The sequence below is a fragment of the Haemaphysalis longicornis genome, unplaced genomic scaffold (genome assembly GCF_048455015.1).
Source record: "Haemaphysalis longicornis isolate Haplotype H1 unplaced genomic scaffold, Haemaphysalis longicornis Haplotype H1 scaffold_1, whole genome shotgun sequence".
Lineage (NCBI taxonomy): Eukaryota > Metazoa > Arthropoda > Arachnida > Ixodida > Ixodidae > Haemaphysalis > Haemaphysalis longicornis.
The window spans coordinates 320,595,188-320,611,179 of record NW_027526203.1 but is presented as its reverse complement, the minus strand read 5'-3'; the positions used below and the strand labels follow the sequence as shown (position 1 = coordinate 320,611,179).

The 15,992-nt window shown below is 47.0% G+C and overlaps 1 protein-coding gene across 1 annotated transcript in view; it reads right to left on the bottom strand.

Annotated features, from left to right (window-relative positions):
• The window catches only part of LOC144159544 (nose resistant to fluoxetine protein 6-like), a 129,998-nt gene that overhangs the window by 78,316 nt on the left and 35,690 nt on the right, over positions 1-15,992 (bottom strand). The window lies entirely within an intron of this gene.

The following is a 15,992-nucleotide window of genomic DNA, read 5'->3' as shown; positions in this document are numbered from 1 at the left end:
CTCATTGTTATGTGCCGCCAGGATTTTCATTTGTCGGTCGGCACCACGTGATATTTGTTTACATATGGGCGCAGCCATTTTGTTTCTGGGCGCCTCTCCTCTCTCTCTCTCTCTCTGCTGCGCGGACGCTAGAGCGGCCGGTCATACTCTGCCCGTCGCAACCGGCGGCGGTTTCGTTCGGGGAGATGGCAGCACTGCAAGTCAGAAACAAAATGGCCCCCAGACGCTTCCGGTTGCACGAAGTGGCGGTACTCTTAAGCGTAGCTTATTTAGTGACGCTAGCCCCATCCCTTGCCTCCATCTCTTCCTGTTAGCTCTGGTAGTCTCTCCCGCCAACAGTGAACAAACAGGCTGTCCAGGAAGCTCTCTGTGAACACGTGCACCGGATCCGCGCGGACATTCTTCAGCACTACGTGGACCCGACGAATTGAAGACTGAAATTAGGACCTGGACCTAGGTCCTTCGGACAATAAAGTTTGTTCTTTCTCTCTCCAACCACTGGTGATCTAAATGAGTTTATCCATGACACGAAGTGCACAAACACGATATTTATTTACTTATTTATTTTTAATACTGCGAGAACTTCCGGGCTGCTACAGAATGGGAATACAAAACACAAGTTGATGCAAAAAACGCTTTCAAACTTTTTTTTTTTTTCATACAAGTCAACCGTGTTGTTAGTTGAAAATACACAGAAGTTCAAGTTGTTCCACTCAACAATTGTCTTGATAATGAAAGAGTACTTAAAGGGTTGATTGATTGATTGATTGATTGATTGATTGATTGATTGTAGGGTTTAACGCGCTGACGTAACGCAGGTGATAAGGCGCGCAGTAGTGGAGGGCTGCGGATTAATTTTGACCACCTGGGGATCTTTAACGTGCGCCGAAATCTCGTACAAGTACTTAAAGGCATCAAATGTAAGCACATAAGGCATGGTAGTACAAGCGTGATCAGTTCACGATGAAACTCTTCCAGAGGGCCACAAATACAAACTAGAATTCAACTTATTGTAAAATTGATACCATCTTCCGCCGCATAGCCAACGTAGTGAGACCATCCCTGGCGAGCAAGGATGGTTAGCGAGTGTGTGTTTTGTTATAATCGGAAAAAATAAGCCCAGCCGCCATTCTTTAAATACGGTCTAGTTTTTCTATTATGTACTGTTGGCGAGGGTCCCAAATTATACTAGCGTACTCTAAGCTTGGTCTAACAATAATCGCGTATGCCTTAAGCTTGATATCTGGAGCAGCAGCTCTTAATTTACGCCGTAACAACCCAATCTTGCGCTGGGCTGATCCACATGTATTCGACGTGTTCCTTCCGGTTTAGGCTACTAGCGATTGTTATACCGAGATATCTCAGCTTTGTAGAACGCTCAATTACATTGTACTTCATAGCGAGTGAAAATGAAGTTTTCTTATTCGTAGACTTCATCCAAACACACTTATCAAAATTAATGTGCGTATGCCATTTTTCGCACCAGTTATAAATTCGTCATAAAGAATCTTCTAGTAGTTCGTCATCAGAAGCAGTTTTGACGCGGCAAAACAAGAGACAATAATAGGCAAACAGCCGCACTTCAATCATTGGATGCACATCAGTTGCAATATTACAAGTATACAGCAGAAACGAAATGGGACCCAAAACCGACCTTTGAGGTCCACCTGATTATACTGGAAGCAAAGAGAAACATACCTATCTCAACGACCTGCTGTATGTTAAGTAAGTAAGCCTCAATCCATTTAGTAATTTGTATATTGACATTATACCCATTAAGTTTTCCAATGAACTTGGTAAGGCTAACCGTATCAAATGCTTTTGATAAATCAAGTGCTATGACGTCGATTTGTTCACGGCAATTAAGTGCCTCTGCAGGTTCCCAGACAGTTTATCGAACGCCGTTTTATCGAACGCCGTTTTATCGAAAAAATGCCCGTTTTATCGAACGCCGTTTTATCGAATGCCGTTTTATCGACCCACCTACGTCCGTTTTATCGAAAGTGCGGTTTTGCGGCTTGCATTGTAATTTTCGGGGTTTATTTTGTTTAACTGGCCATCGCATTAACCTAACCTGCAGTAACCTTCCTCCTACATTGTCTCTGCCGTGCATTACATAAAAAACCTATCTATATATGTTGACGCGCCTTTACAGTGCTTTCGATAACCTTTGTTTTATTAAATTATTTTTATTTTTTGAGTCTTTATTGATTTCACTCAAGCATGTATGACCCCCTTGTTTATATTACAGAATTTGCCCCTATAGTACCAACCCGAACCCCGTGCGCAATATTCCTTAGATGTGTATCGGCGTGTTTAGGTTAGTGTTGAAAAATATATCCCTTGCGCCATGGTTCATCATTACGTGATCCAGAGTCTTGTACCCCACAATTGTTCTAGTCACGTGGTTTACCCGCGACTCCTACTCGGACCTTGGGGTCACACTGTTTGCATCTGGAGAAATGTTGGGCCAAGAACTCTGGAACAGGGGGGTTCCGACAGTGATAGTGAGACCCCAACAGAGGTGGTGGAGTCTAGGAGAATCGTCACAAGGGAACCTGTCACAGCCAACTCGTCATAGGTGAACTCGTCAAGTAGGACAAGTCGTCAGAGGTCATCTCGCACTAGGGAAACTCGTAAGCTAGTACAGCTGGACAATTGCCCATCCCACCACAATTTACGTTTTTTGTTAATCATGCTCAAATAAAAAAATACAGGATTTCGTATAATTTTCTACTTTTGCGTCAACACTCTTAGCCCCTCTTTTGATTCACCAACCTTACGTTTTCGTGGTGGCCTTGGAGGAACACGCCCGACCAGGCAGCGCATTTTGTTGGTTTTTTGTGTGCCTTGTTCAGGTATAATCGCACGGGCCATAGTATTGCTCGTTCTCATTTTTTTTATTTTTCCATTTTTATTTAGAGGTAATCGGGTCACGACGCTGTATTTTGAGTAGACCTTCATGATTTCTCCATTTTCGGTGTTTACTATTTTGATCTTACTGTTTTTATGCCTTATGATAAAAAGGCAAGAGCATGCACCCCAGCAGACATGCTGGGGTGCAATCAGAGGGAGATGAAAACGAACCAACCTGCAGTACGTGACAGTTTTGTACCTACCGTTTTTCTCGTTAGTTCATGCAAGGCAACGAGAACAGTAGTACAAGGCTTGGTAACCTCTTAGCAACTGAACTCAGATCCCATTAAGAATTAGGAATGCAGAAATCGGGAGAGACTTTTGCTAGCGTTCCAATTAGGTTTTTGACATTGGACCCTCAAGCGCCAAGAAGTGCTTTACTTATGTACAACATACGCGGCGAAATAATTAGATTATGTGTCGACACAAAAGCGGTTTATACAAAAAGGTACGAAGCATATCGAGGCATTTTAATCAATACGCCACAATGCCGTGATATGCTTCGGATCAGAGGGGATAGAGACACAAGGAGATTCGTTATGGCAGTACCAGTTGCGCAATGAACACAGCAAAAAATTCTGGTGACATATTTCGCGCATCACAAAAACAAACAAAAAAAACACGCAGGAAATAAAAGTCAACTAGAAGACAGACTATAAATGTTTTTAAATAGGCCTGCTGTGGAGACAAGATTTGCAAATTACATAGCGAGGAGGAAATTAAAAAAACGTACCGCAAATTCTGTTACTCGAAAAGGCCGAGAAAAACACTTTCGATAAAACGGCTTCGATAAAACGTCCGTCGATAAAACGGCGTTCGATAAAACGGCGTTCGATAAAACGACTTCGATAAAACGGCGTTCGATAAAACGGCGTTCGATAAACTGTCCGGATCCCGCCTCTGCAAAGCAGTGTATGGTTTCGAATAATTGCGTGACAGCTGACAGGCGCCTACGGAAACCATGTTGCTTGTTGTAAAAAATGTTATTTTTGATATATTCTACTAGCTGTCTACAAATTACATGCTCCAAAATATTGCAAACCGTTCAAGTGAAGGGTATAGGACGGTAGTTCCCAATTTTTAACCTGTCTCCAGCGTTAAAAATATATATAGAAAATGTTTTGAGCGGTGGTTTCCTCGTCCGGGGGATCACACCCTGAGCACCCGCTGCATGGTTGCATCGAGGGTACGAGTATCGTCAAGTCAACATAATGAAACAGATTTCCTGGGCAGAGTATCTCAGGGTTTGCGCAGTAGGTTCTTTGTGGCTCAACCGAGCAATGAGCTGAAGTGCCTTATCAATCCTATTAAATTCAGTCTTATGCGTGTATGTTTCAAGGCTCTGCACGACACCCGTGCACTTGCGCCGTAGCTGGCCACCAGACGAGTACATTGCCAGCATAGCACAGCATCTCATCTCATTCACAAGAGCGACTTTGAAGTAGCTCCTTCTGCGCCTCGTCGACTGGCGGTGCACCATTAAAAGCGCGGAGGTGGTCTTAACAGGGCGCAACGTGAGTGAATGAATTAGTGTGCCTTGATTAGTCATAAGAGCAGTTAGCTCTGGGGCGGTATTCTCGTGTTTTGTCCGTTTTTTGTCCGTTTCAAAAGTGTCTGTTTTGAGCAAGCCCTGATTGGCTAAAAGCGAACACCCGGATGTGGCGCCGTGCAAGCACGGTGGAGCTATGAGCCGCGGCTCCTCGGAGCAGACGATTTGGAGCAGATAATTTGTCGTCGCCTTGTTGGTTCGCTGGCGGCACAGTAAACGCATAGAATATAGTTTAAAATAGGTTTAGTCGTTTAAAATGTGTTTACAAGAACAGTTGCGCAAAAGTCAACCCAAAGCCCACATACAACTGGAAGTACGTCACAATAAAACGAACGCAAAACGGACGTTTTCAAAACGGCCAAACACGAGATACCGCCCCTGGACTACCTCGGAGCAACTTTGCTTTGCGCTTTGGAGTCCTAACCGGAAATAGGCAAATGACCTCACCATCTTTGACTTCTCCTCGATCTCATGCCACCTTTGCAGACCACACCTTGAGAATTAGGTTCTCTCAGGCCGTAGTGTTTCATACAGCAATGCAGAAGAATTTGTCGCTATAGTGTCTACGCAAACTACGACGCGGCACCATGTGCCTGCAAGGGAACCATGGGTACTTGATGATTTATTTTGGGGTGGGAGGGAGGCTGGTATATCTGGATCTCCTGAGTACACAACGTTGCTATGGCTGCCAAAACTAATTTATTTTTGCCGGAAATGCTTGCGTGACGAGTTATATTGCTTATAATTTCATGTTTCTACGTGACAATGTTAGCCTGAAGCGTCCCAAGTGGAACTATAGAGTGCGCGATATTATCCTTTTCAGTCACCGTGTCTCCATACGGAGACGCGACGTACGTCGTCGCTTTCCTCGTGAAAACGAAAAGAGTTCATGCTGCAGAGCGGTGCGGGTGATGTTCGAAACCTATGGAAGTGAAAGGTAGCACCATGTGATGTGGAATAGCGGAACCGCACTCATAATCCTCGTTTTAAAATGGACGCCACCAAGTTTTGTGGGAGCTCCGGTGTTTTGCCGTCCTAAGTTCTCGTTTACTGCGGCGTAAATCATTTATAGAGGCTGAAAACAACTCTTTCATGTGCAAAACTTATTATTTCACCTCCTTGCTTGTAAACTGCCTCAGGATATTTGTTATTTTTTATAGGGAAAAGCAGGATTCAGTAATAGAGTCTCTGTATGAGGACGCGACGCCATTTGCGTAAGAAGTATTCTAGAGAGACTGAACTTTTTTTTCTTACCTCTAGACACTTGACACTGCTAAACCTCCAAGTATGGAATTTTTTTGCAGTGAATATATTAATTCGTGACTAAAATGGTTATAACAAAAATTCGAAATATCTGCGTCCTTAATTTCTGCCAAGCCTAGCAGGTTACTTACAGTAGAATGTGTTGAATACTTATCAATCCATGATTTTTTACCATAATTACAGAAAAATTCAAAGCCATTTCACCCGGTGAAGGTAAAGTGGTTGTCCGGGGCAGATGTATAACTGTGGTTAGAAACTCCTCCAGCACAAACCACGTGAATAGTTCCTTATACGTAGTACCGAAATATACACGTTGAAGTCTCCCACAACCGCAACAGGGGTGGTATCGTGCAATAATGAACTTGAGTCAAATTTTATGCTCAACGTCGTGATTCGCCAAAATTTCATTGTTGGTTGCATGGATTGGTCAGTCGAGTGCACTGTTGTGAAGCTGAACGACAGGATTTGTCGTAGACTGAAGTGAATTCACCTCCATCCTAACACTTCGTGAAAGAAGGTATTGCGTCTACGTAGTTATACATCCGATGTGATGGATCGTTTCCGCGCTTTAATATTGTTACGAGGCGGCAGAACAAAAGTGACAGGAACCATGGTTGAGAATGAGGAACGATGTATTTACAATATGTACATGGCGCCCATAAGAGATCCCGCGCAAGGCACGCGCCATACACTTCGTCGTCGTCGTCGTATGGATCATGACGCTGTTGGTCATTGTCCACATAGGTGAGTCCCGTGACATGTCCCCCCCCCCCCCCGGTCGACGGCGACCGTCCCGGTCGAAGCCGCGTTGAACTTACGAGTGCAATGAAGATGAACAATGCGATGCCAGTGAACAGTTAGGATCTTGCCGCTTTTATTGATGGTGCATGATTTTATTGATGGTGCCTCTCCCCGCAGTTCTATAATGTCCTGAAGGCAGCGCCGAATAGCAATGGGTGCTCGGATCCACGTTGGACGAGAGGGCTGGGGACACGGCGTCTTCGGCTCGTCTCGTTTGGTTTGAACTTGTAGCGGCTGGTCTTGATGGCATGGTAACATTCTGCGGACACGGGGTTGGGGCGTGGTCGAGTGCGGGTCGCTGCGGGGCTGGGGCTGCCCTACATGGCCCGCGTACCCTCGACGACCGCGTCCAGGGCGAGGGCGCAAAGCTGGGGCCAGGATGGGAATGAACCCGCACACTATACCAAAGATGTTACGTGGCGACAGGACATACGTGACAGGAACCATGGTTCAGAATGTTCAGCGATATATTTGCACCATGTACACGGTGGCCATAAGAGATCCCGCGCAAAGCGCGCGCCAGCCACTTCGTCATCATCTTCGTCGTCTTGGGCCATGACACTGTGGGTCATTGTCGACATATACGAGTCCCGTGACAACATTTGCAGCGTGAATTTGAAAAAAAAAAAAACCCGCCTTCATTCCTTTCCGCTACTAGTTAAGTCGCGTCAAAGGTTACCGTAGTCAGAGGAACTGTTCGTATTTGCAAAGTTTACCGTTTTACGTATTTCTTTGCGTTTTGTACACTTGCATTTCTTTTCGATTCGAAATTCTTTGCATTTTAGCGTCTTAATTGAACTCCTCGGGGTGCACAGCGCCGCTGTCGCTGGCTCCAAGAAGGCCTTTCTTACGTCCGCACGCAGCAAAATTTACCGGGCGTGCCCAAGACGAAACGTGTCTTGTGTTTTTCTCGCACCGCGTCGGGTACTTGCGCTCCCGGAACTCCCACCTAAATAGGCCAACAAGCTCGATGAGCAGGCAGCGGCCGCGCTGGGGCCAGCGACCTGACTGACCGTGCATGCCGCACCCCCCCACTGGGCGACCAAGCGGCCACCCTTCGGCCTCTTCGCTGTCGCCATAAATTTCGCGTGACGGGTGCCGTGCTCCCATCACGAACCATCCTGTCAGGGTATCCGCTACTCTACTTCCTCCAAACGGTGCTTTCTGTCTTGATGACGGTGGCCGGAAAAGAGTTCATCGCAAGCTGTTACGTGACGACTGCCTCCGCCCTGACGTGACCGGAAAAAATCCTTTCGTTTCTGAAGCAAAACGATGGAAGCAACTTATGGGCCCGAGGGCGCTTCCAGCGACTGAGCCGAATTGGCTGCAGTCTTCCGCACGAAGAACACTCACAGAAAGAAAAAAAAAATAGAGCCCTTCCACTCATGGGAAGATGGAAGACTAGCGAAGCTATATTGGTGGATAACTGTATTGAGTTATGTATGGTGACTTACTATATTTATCGAATGAGGACACATACCCATAACTTCCTTAGAATTATTTCTGTATTAATTCTCACATCACTAGTTTTGGGACATGTTTAATAAAACAAGAGTTACAGCCGTTTTTTAACCGTTATACTCGCTCCCTATTGACAGCAGATTATATTGACAGTAGACGGGAACTCTGTAGCGCTTACAACTTCCCTGTTGACTAACTAATTACAACATGCAAAGGAAACTCGGCGTAACGGCGTAAAGTTTTTATGAAAGTACAGGTGCAGCCGTTTTCTGTAACCATAATCCTCCCGTAGATGCCAATGTATTCACAGCAGATAGAATTCCGTAACGTTTACAACTTCACTGGGAACTAACTAAAAAGGACAAATACATGGAACCACAAGTAATCATAGAGCTACTTTAACGGCCAGTTGTGATATAATTGTTTCCGGGAACGCTTTGGCAAAACAATAGTTACAGCCGCTTTTTTTTTGCTGAGCATTCGCAATACAATTGGCGTTGCGGCAAGGTGTTTTGCCGCTCAAGGTTTATTGACGGACACGAAAAATCCACGGAACGATAGTCACAAACAGCCGTTTTCTGCGGAGCATTCGCGATGCAATTGGCTCTGCCCCAATGCGTTTTTGCGGCCCCATATTTGCTGACTGGCACGAAAAGTTCACGGAACCCTAGCCATAACCAGCATCGCTGTAAAAAGAAGTATAGGCTGCCACGCGCCTTTCGTAGGAGCCGCGCAGCTGGCGTCCCATTTTCCGTATCACTTGGACCAGGGAACAGCCGCCGATAGCTGCGGCACACTGTCGTGTGGTTTCTATCCCTTTAGCTCCTGTATAGATGGCATTCACTAGAAAGTTTAGCGGGCGAATTCTTCGCTTGGCAACACTGAAAACCGCCATGACCGTTCCCGCTGTGCCTGCGCATGCACTTTGCACCCTCCCCCCCCCCCCCTCCCCCTCCTTAAAAAAAAAAAAAAAACACCAGCGTGCATCGTCTGCCGCGTTTCAACCAGATTCTCGGCGGCGGCGTCAACAGATCTAATATTAATCGCACTCACATTATGTGTTGGCGCTCTACTTGCGCTCGAGCACTTCGCATCTTCGGAGAGCGAAACCGCGGCAGCGAACGAAAGCGACACGGCGCGCAAGAGGCCGCCGCTGCAGTTACCTGCGGCCATGGATGTCGCCACAAGTGCCCTCTGACGCGTGGCTGAGTACAAAAACCAAATACTGTAATGGTTTTGAAGAAATGTTTCACGCGTACGCCGATTTAGATACGGTGGTAGCGTAGCAGCTAGTGCATGCGAGGCCATCTCCCGAGCCGCGCCGTGCTACGCTGCCCAGCCGGCATAAGCGCTGGCGAATCGCAAGCAAGTTTGGCTCCCGTGCGGCAAAATTTTCTGCAACACTATTTCTGTTGTCACCCGCCGTGGTGGCTCAGTGGCTAAGGCATTGTGCTGCTGAGCACGAGGACGCGGGTTCGATTCCCGGCCGCGGCGGTTGCTTTTCTGATGAAGGCGAAAAACAAAAACGCCCGTGTGTACGAGATTTCGGCGCACGTTAAAGATCCCGAGGTGGTCAAAATTAATCCGGAGACCTCCACTACGGCGCGTCTCATCACCTGCGTTGCGTCGGTGCGTTACACCCTACAATCAATCACTCAATCAATCAATCAATCAATCAATCAATCAATCAATCAATCAATCAATCAATCAATCAATCAATCAAATTCCCTGAACAGGTGAAAGACCTTGAGTGGCAGTCGGCTTTCACTTGCATAAGCACGAGACTTGACCCATCACGACGTGGTTGCATGCATGCGTAGGCTCCGAAGTTTTTACCGCCCTACCCAGTCGGGCGAGGATTTCAGCCGTGTCTGGCGATAAGTAAATCGTAGGGTGGCATAGCATTTGGCATAGAGGTATTACTTCACGTTCGGTGGGGCATAGTTTGGAACATCGAACAGCTCGCTGTTGTCATGCGCTGTGCTTTAACGGCCGCCAGCACGGACAAGCACTGCAATCTTGTGGAGTCCGACGTAACTAGTGCGGCGTCGCCTTAGCAACAGGCACTCGCAGGCACTGGCATGGCTGTGCACACACATGGTTGCCCGCATGCGTGCTACGTCAGTGAATACACCCTATAGAGTATCCCCGTTCGAATGCTTTCTGCTTTCCCGTTCCAATGACGCTGGACGTAAGTTGAAGCCCGTGGAAATAAACTCATACTAATCATACCACACCGACTGATTTCGTACAAAGAGGTAAATTGTCAAGCAGGGCGAAAGAACCTCTACGATATCGAGTAAATATGCCTGGAGCAACCCTCGAAGCGATCTCGTAATCATTTGACGGGCCGGAATGGCAAGGCAGTTCCTGGAATTTGTTGAGTGGTCAAATACCTATCACGTGTTATTCGTGCGCGCTTTCTGTTTGGACATGTCCTTCTGACGTTATGAGAACGTGTTTTTGGAGTTGAACATTTTCTTGCCGCTATCTTACAAGACATTGCCCCAGTCGTACTCACTGCCATCTTGCTCGGCTACATCGTTAGGCCCATTCGCGTAGTCAATGTTCAAAGGGAAAGATTAGATGTATCGGCGTGGCCGCAGCGGGAAACAGGTCAAGGGTCTTTCAACAAGTTTGAAATAAAAATTTGAAACCCTTAGGGCCTGTTACATTCGGGAAGGCGCCCTGAACCGGGCTCCGTCACTTCCGTCATGTGTGGTAGCGTGATGGTCGAGCGGCAAGCAAAACTTGCTGCCTTGGTGATGGCGACAAGAAGCCGAAGGCAAACTTTAACTGGTTTACTGCATGGCAAAAGATGAGCCAAAGCAATCCAGCAACAATACCCTTCCAGGCGGGGTTCCAGCGGAACTCGAGCAGAGCTACAGCATGGATTCGCTGCTGTAAAATGAACTGAATCTATCCCCCTTGTTACGAATCGGCCAACGCCGCCGTTTTTTCCCGCATCACTCCACGGCTGGGCGGCGAAGCCACCACGTGCGCCTTTCTGCCGTCAGGCGCCAGCGTGTCGGTGAATCATACTTTCGGGTCTCGACATGCCGGGCCAGACGCCTCGCTTTGCAACGCGCCTCCGGCGGTTGCCAGCGGCACGCCCAGGCATGCTTCACGGACGTGCGCCCCACAGCCGTCAGGTGCCAGCACGTCGGTGAGTCATACATTCACGCCTCGACATGCCCGGCCCAGTCGCCTCGCTTTCAACGCGCTTCAAACTTCGACGGTTGCCGGCCCGGCGAGGCATGCCTCAGCATGTTTCAAGGACACTCTCTCTCCTCTCTCGGACTCAACATGCGCCGAGGCTACCGACGCCTCACGAACTGTGGAAAGAGCGTTGTGTGTGTCTGTGACGTTCGTGGCGTGTTGCTACTTGTTGGCGTTTTGACCGTTGCTGCTTTTGGGTATAAATAGAAGCAGCCCAAGCGCTGTAATTCATTCCTGTTTGAGCAGCGAATCCATGCGGTCGCTCTGCTCGAGTCCTGTATTGTAACCTCGCCCGTCGGGGCATTGTTTTTTTTTTTTTTTGGCTTCGGCTCACCTCTCGCTATGAAGTAAACAGTTACGTTAGCCTACGGCTTTTAGACTTCTTCACGGCTGCAACAGCGGCTGGCCGCTCGCATCATACACGCTACCCCTCGTATGTCGGAGGCCACGGAGCTCGGATCGGGTGCCCCCGCCCGGTCGCAACACCCTAGAGGGTGGGTTTTATACACAGAATCCGTAACTGCTGCGGGGCTTCCCCAGTGCCTCTGTGCACACGGCCCTAAAATAGTAGAAACGCACACAACGCTCTTTCCCGAGTTCGCGAGAGCCGGCAGTTGTGGCGCTCGTTGAGTCTGAGAGAGGGGGGAGAGCAAAACTCGGCTGCGGCGTCCGCTTCGCCGGGGCACTTCTCAATACCGAGAAGTTTGTTTCGGGTTTTGCAACTGCCGCGGCTCTAGCCATCGCTGGTGGGGCCTGTTTCAACGCGCTTTTCGAGGAAGGCAGAGCTCTCCGCCAGGCACAGGTGCAGTACACGAAGCTTGCAGCACGCGCGAGCGGTGTAGCGGTGCGCTGAATCGCAACAGGTCACACACGTGAACTGGAACCTGAGTTGTTCAAAAGGGCGAATTGCAGCTATACGCTCTGTTAGAACACGGCATCGGGTTTGTTTTTTTGAGCCTACAGATAACAGGTCTTTTTGCTGGGTTAGTTTCAACATGGCCACGAAAGACAAGTGCCGCGCAACTAAGACAAAGACGCACAAAACGATGAAGTCTTCTTAACAGCGATTTGGTCATCATCATCATCATCATCATCATCATATATTATTATTATTATTATCATCATAATCATCCTAGTCAGGCCCACTGCAGGACGAAGGCCTCTCGGCGTGACCTTCAACCGTTTCTGTCCTGCGCTGCTCGAGTCCCCAGTTTATACCCGATTTTTTTAATCTCATCCCTCCAATGGGATTAATGGCCTTTCCCTTCTTCTAGTCCCATCTCTTGGCATCCAGTCTGTTACGCTAATTTTCCATCGGTTGTCGGTTCCTCTCTCTACATGTCCAGCCAAAGTCAATTTCTTTTTATTTATTCGAACTATGGTATCTTTTATTCTAGTTTGTTCTGTGATCCAGGTAGCTCGTTTCCTGTCCCTGAGTGTTACTCCTAACATTATTCGTTCCATGGCCAGTTGAGCCGACCCAAGTTTGCTTTCTAGTTGTTTAATAAGGCGCCAAGTTTGAGCTCCGTATCTCATAACCGGGAGCATGCACTGTGTGTAAATATTTCTTTTGAGTGACCGAGGTAGCTTACTTTTGATTATTTGGGAGTGCTTGCCGAGGGCTCCCCAACCCATATCTCTTCTGCGCCGGATTTCTCTCTCGTAGTTGTGGTCAGCACTAACCATCGGTCCAATGTGGTTATATTCTTTTACTCATTCTAACGTTTCATTTCCTAAGCTGACGAAAATGTTTTTGGCATGCGTATTCCTAATTACATTAGATTTATTCATATTTATTACGAATAAATTCCCAGGGCCGTGCTTTCTGATTGGAGTTGCTTAAGCATTCTTTGCAGGTGTTCTGCCGTCTCACTCAGCGAGACTATGTCGTCCGCAAAGCTCAAATGGCTCAAGTATTCCCCGTTTATTCTTAATCCTATGTTTCCCCAGTCAAGCTTTCTAAATACCTCCTCCAGACATGCCGTGAAAACTTCTGGCGCGACGGTATCTCCCTGTCATACTCCCTTTCGGATCGGAAATTTAAACTAAAAATGTTGTTTCTTACCTTCCTGCCTTTTTTATCCTTTGTATATTACAATTTTGTATCTTTAGTACCTAGTTCATCATACAATTGTTATAGTCCAAGACATGCTGCTTCAGATAATTGAGTGGCTGCAGCTGTGGAACCATGCATCACTCTATCGCTTTGCTTGAACGGGGGTTATCCTGCCCGTGCATACCATACGTTATATATGTCTTCTAGAAGTCTTATGTCGGTCACCTCTATTCATTGGTCTTTTAATGCTTCTAGCACAGCGGCGGTAATTACGGGAATCGAACGCTTTCTCATTATCTGTAAATGACATGTGAAGGGGTTTAGTGTATTCGGCGAATTTCATTATTACTTTATTGACAACGTGCATGTGATCATGGTTGAGAACCCTTTCCTAAGCCCAGCGTAAATCCAGGCTCTCACCAATGTGACTAACTGTAACTTTGGTAAACAGCTTGTAAACAACTGAGAGTAGGCTGATGGATCTGTAATTTTTGAGGTCCTTGGGATCTCCCTTTTTATGAATCAGAATAATGCTGGCGTTTTTCCAGGCTATGGGCACTTTTTGAGTATTCAGGCATTCTGACAATAGTACAGAAATCTTTTCCACTGCGATATCTCCTTCCTCCTTCAAAAGATCCACGGTTATGCCATCGTCAAGTGAGCTTTTCCTTTTTTCATGCCTTGGAGAGCATTTCCTACCTCCTCTTTAGTTACTAGTGGGACATTGCAAGTGACCTCGTACTCTCAGTAATTTCCCCTGGTCTAACGTCGCTGGCATACAGCCTGGTGTAGAATCGTTCCGCTACCTTTATTATTTCGTCCAAGTTGTGCATCATGTTACCCTGCTTGTCTCTGAGTGCTTATATCCTGTCTTTGCCGATGGCTAGCTTTCTCCTAGTTTCTTTCAAGCTACCCCGTATTGGCAGCGTTTGTTCGATAGCTGCCATGTTATATGCACGAATGTCGTTTGTTGTACTCCTGGTAGTCAGTTTCAACGGCACGGCTAATTCAATCTGATTTGCCATACTTGACCATTTCATGTTGTTACGTTTTCCAATGAGCTCCTTCGTTTTCTTAGTTAGTTTTTCAGTTTGTTCCCTACATGTTGCTTCTCCCACAGCTGCTGCTGGTTCACTTATTTCCGATGTTAGGTTGTCATTTAGCTTGTCTACACTGACCTCGTTCTGCTCGTCTACAAGCGCGAATTTGTTTTGAAGAGTTATTTTAAACTCCTGCGACCTGGCCGTGGCTGACTCCATGCGGGGTTTCTTATTTTTCACTAGTTTCCTCCTTTCTCTTTTGAGGTTCAACCTTAGTTTGCATCTAATTGTCCTACGATCGCTGCTGCGAATCTTACATAGCACCTCTACTCAGCACCTCTACGTCTCTCACAATACCTGGGTTATCACTTAAAATGAGGTCAATTTCGTTTTTCGTTGTACCATCGGGACTTTTCCTTGTCCATTTTCAATTCTTTTCTTTGTAAAAGAAGGTGTTCGTCAACCTCAGGTTATTTCTATCTGCAAATCCCACCAGTGTATGTCCTGAACTGTTGCGATTGCCTATACCGAAATTCCCCACTGACCTTTCTCCCATTTGCTTCTTACCGACCTTTGTGTTAAAGTCTCCCATCAAAATCGTGAACTGTGTTGTTGCCTTCTTCATTGCTGATTCGACGTCCTCGTAGAAGATATACGTACGGCTTCATCATCATAGCTGGTTATTGGCGCATAGGCCTGTACTATCTTTAACCTGTATCGCTTGTTTAGCTTGATCACAACAGCCGTGACTCTTTCGCTAATGCAGAGAAACGCCTCCAAGTTTCCTGCTATTTCTCTGTGGATTAAAAATCCCACCCCGTGTTCTTTCTTCCCTTGCGGTCCGCTGTAGCACAGAATATCCCCGCTAGTGAGCTCCATGGAGATTTCTCCTGGCCTTCTAACTTCGTTGAACCCCATAATATCCCACTTAATGTCCGAGAGCTCCTTTAGTAGCCCATCTAATCTTCCCTCGCTAGACAGCGTGCGTGCGTCGAACGTTGCCAGGGTCAAGTTACAATGGCGGCCTGTCCGGACCCGGAGAGAGCACGCCCTACTGTACCGCTGTTCTGACCGCTGTATCGCTGTTCTCGGTTACCGCCGATCTGGTCACGCTCCCGTTAAGACCTTGAATTTAAGCGTTACTCCGCCCCGATGACGTAGACAAGTGCCTGGGGGTCGACTTTTCATCCAGGTATGAATGAACCTCACCGAATTCATTAATGGTTGTCTCCCAGTTTTTGCGAGCTTATCGAGCCGCAATCGGAGCACTGTGGTGTGACGTTAGCACGCTGCTCAGACACGCATCAACCGATACATGAAGCAGCCAGATTACGTCCGGTTACCGCTGACGTCCGGTGATATCCTGTAGTCGCCAACACGCCGCAAAGTTATGAGTAAGGCTTGGATGTGAGTAAGGCCTGGATGTTGCTCTTAAATTAAAAAAAAGCGTTCTGTGCAATTATTTGTGGCGCGAGGACAATTACTTAAAATTGCGTGGCTAACAAATACCTAACGCGAATGGTTAGATGATGAGTTTTCTAGACACGCCATCTTTTAAACGGATGCTTAATGCAATCATTCCTTAGAACACTCGGTGCTACCTCTACGAAGATGTGGTCACGCGGTTCCGATAAATTCATATTGCTTCTCAAAAAGGTTGCCTCAAAAGCACGTTGGCTCCTTGGTT